Below are 4067 nucleotides of genomic sequence, written 5' to 3' on the forward strand. Positions count from 1 at the left end.
GTGCTTGGCGGAGCGCGATAGGAGCGTCTGTGGTCCAGTCAGTCACCCGGCCCCTCCCTCAGCGCGGCTCCATTGAAGGGAGGGAGGGAGGGAGGGAGGGGGGGGGGGACGTCCAGCAGAGGGCGCAACGGAGCAGCTGGGGCGCAGCATCCAGCTTCACCATCCACTTGTCTGCATGGCAGAGCTGTCCCACATTGTTTCCTGCATAGTCAAGATGACTGCACGCCAACCCAAGCATGTAATGTTTGGTATCAGGGAGTGTTACAATACTATATAACACATATTTGCACTACCGAGGAAACTGCAATACGGTGGAATTGTATGACTGACGCACATTACACTTACTGTATGTTCGAAGCACATATATTGTATAATATAATTTCTTCTCATTTATCTTTGTTATTCAAGTCAAGTTTCTATTATTGTAGTTCACTACTGTTAGTAGTTAGTCATTACTATTCATCTCTCTCTCTCTCTCTCTCTCTCTCTCTCTCTCTCTCTCTCTATCTATCTATCTATCTATCTATCATCCATCCATCCATCATGTATGCAGTAAAGAATTACCTGATGTTATTGAACCATTGCAAAACAGCTCAACATACTACTAATAATAGCGAAATTTTTTAAAAGGGAAAATCTGTAGCACATGGAAATTTTGTGAAACTTGTGGTAACTTTCCAGTTAGAAGGCATGTTTTCATGAAAATCAATAGAAGCTCATTGTAAATGTATTGAGAGAACCAGCATTGCACTCAAGTCCTATATGTGTATACATTAATCTTAATCTGTCATTATGAACACATTCTGGTGTATTGTGAACATGATGATGCAACAAAATGGTGTAGCAGCTGTCAAAGAGCCTGTCGACTACATCAGACTGCCCACATGTCTCCTTAACACACACACACACACACACACACACACACACACACACACACACACACACACACACACACACACACACACACACACACACACACACACACACACACACACTGCATGTCCCCACCCAGCCATGTGTCTCTATTGTTTGGACCTAAAGTGGACCCCCCCCTTTTTTTTTTACTCCACCACTCCCCTCCTCACCTCTAATGCACCATTAATGAGATTCAAGCATGTGAGAACACATGACAGAGGGACTGCCAATATTTTATGCATGTCTGTTATGACTACCATAAACTGTTTAAAAAAATTATGTTTCTGGTTCAGGCATTACAAATTTCTTTTTTTGTCTGATATATATATATATATTTTAAAAAAAAGTGGGTTTTTTTTGGCTTTTTTCTTCTGTGTTTCCAAACTTATCATCATACATTTGTTTGCAATAAAAGTTGTTTATCCTGAGGGTGCTACCCTTTAAGACTTGACATATTCTTTATCGCACGTACCGAGACTGATCGTGTTCCTCCTGCTTTGGCTACAAGAAGAGCCGGTTCCTGCATGCTGACATGTCCTTTCATGGCAGTGAGGCAGCAAGCGATTACCTCAGCATTCCCAGGGCTTGCGGAGAATGCATCAACGGCGCGCTAACGTTTGCAGGCCCGCTACCTCTGCAGACCACATTAACCAGCTGACGTTGACTGACGGACAGGGGGCAGACAGATCAAGGATGCAGAAAAACCTCTGTCGGGTCACTGAGACACTGCAACAGCCCATCTGACACCTCCGTGGCCCGAACTGCTCAAGACCCACTCCAATGCCATATCAAACTGCTGTGTCTTTACCTCATGTTTCCACAGAATCATATTTACTCACCTGGCAAATGTTTGCTATGAGCAAAATTAGAAATCTGCATTTGAATGATGCCACATTCACAATCTTAGAGAAAACACAACAGCAACAATAGAAATACGCAATCTCTTCCATGAGTCAAGATCAAAAACAACAACATTAATTGCTTTAATTTTCTCAAAATGCAGGTAACTATACAAGATTTTCCATCTTCAGTCCATAAATCAACACATCAAAATAATAGCTGGACTATACAAAGAACAAAACAGCAAAAGGAAATGTAAGCAGGATCAGCGGGACAAGAAGCAGAAGTCAAGCACCACCGTACCAACTCCATCAATCTGATATGATACAGTCCATCCATCAATCCACTGCACTGCTTTATCTAATTCAGGGTCGGGACAACAACTGCTTCCAGCTGATTATGAGTGAAGGACAGTTTGCTATACAATCCATCACAGAGAGACAAGCTCACATTCGCACTGACTGGCAATTTAGAGTGACCGGTTAAACTCTGACACGTGTTTTCAATGTGCAGGAGAAAACCAGGAGCGCAAAGGAAAAAACTTCAGGAAGAACATGATATCTCCACATATAAAAGCTCCCATCCAACCACTATAAACAGTATTGGTGAGAGATCCAAAACACTGAATCTTAGACAATCCTTACAAATGTTACTATGACAAAAAGAATTGCTTATTGAAACGTGGTAAACTCTTGCAGAGCCACAGCGGGAAAAAATACATTTTCAAAGGCTGAGTAGTATTTACTATTAAATTGTGCATTACCATCAAAACTAGTATGTATCTACATGTTAGTGTGTGTGCATGTGTGTGTGTGTGTGTGTTGTTAATGGAAAGTGCTCCTCCCTGTCTGATGTCCATCCAGCAAGACAAAAGGCGATTGAGGTAGGGGGGGTGGGGGTTTTTGCAACCAGTTTTCCTGGACATCTGGCTAACCACTCCCAATTATTCACTCCATTGCAGCAGCTCATTGCACTAATTCACTCATCAGGCAGGAAGAAACCTGCATCTACAACATCTGACCTCTGGAATTTATTGTCATTATCTACATTAGTGATGTTAGAATGTTTTTAAAGCGAATTTCTCTTTGTATTCATCAATCTTTTTGAAGAATAAACAGGATATTTCTAATAATTGTTACAATAATGAATACCAACTGAAATTATGCATGAAAAGGCAACTTTTCAACCTGCCTGTTGTTGTCAACAAAAAGAATCACACTTGAATGTCTCGACACGAGACGAGTAAGCACATCCCATCTCTGTTGGAACTGTGATTCTAATTGCTTCAAACAGTTTCCAAACCAAGCAAAAAAATAAATAAAAAAAAATACACACGCAGACAAGAGACTCACTCTTCTGCTGATTTCTGCTGAATCATCTGGGGACAACTGAAGGAGCAGTGGTGCAATTACCTATGCAGCCACGCGGGGGCAACCTGGCATCCTGCCATCCTGAAGATGACACTGAAGGCTGGAGGAGAAACTCAGTTTCCTGTAACAATAATGGACTGTGACAGAAAAAGTTGTTCAAATCAAATTTTGAAATTTAAAAGAAAAAAAAATACACTACAGGAGCAATAGGAGTATTAAAATATCCGTTCCTGCTGCAGCCTACAGACTGCATGTCAGCCTGGATTGAATAATAAGGCATGTGCAAGAAAATGTTGAAACAGCCTCCATCAGTCTGCAGGCATTAGTCTCACTCCAGGTCTGCCGGTGCTCTACTTCGCTGCTGAGCACACAATGAATCAAAGTTTGAAGCAGCAGAGGAAGATAAGAGATTTGCCACCGCAGCACAAACACAATCAGACAATGAATCAGTACGCAAATGTCTCAAACACCATAACTGTGTTGTCAGCCAATGCATCTTAAGTCAGAAATCTTGTACATTCACAGGTGCAGGAATTATAGATTTTAAAATCTCAGATCCCTATCGTCAATATCTGAATGCTGACTAAGTGGTCTTCGATGTCTTTTGCATCGTCTCATAATCAGATGACATGATGCACTGTAAAGTGTAACAATTCAAATGTCTACAAAGAACTAAGCTGACTTCATAAAGTTTAGAGTGGAGTCACTTTACTGGCTTCTATCTGACCATATTGTCTACATTTAGTCCATGTTTAACACTTTCCAACTCCTCATAAAGATCTGCTTGTACAGATCTGTTCTATGAGATTAAAAAGACTATCATGGTAAAAAAAAAATAAAAAATAAGATGCCATAATGAGAAGAAGGGGATAACTTCAAGACAAACGTTTTACTTTCAGTTCATCAAATGGCTTATTGAACTGAAATGAACCTTTGAAGTGC

The sequence above is a fragment of the Blennius ocellaris genome (assembly GCF_963422515.1).
Source record: "Blennius ocellaris genome assembly, chromosome: 14".
Classification (NCBI taxonomy): domain Eukaryota; kingdom Metazoa; phylum Chordata; class Actinopteri; order Blenniiformes; family Blenniidae; genus Blennius; species Blennius ocellaris.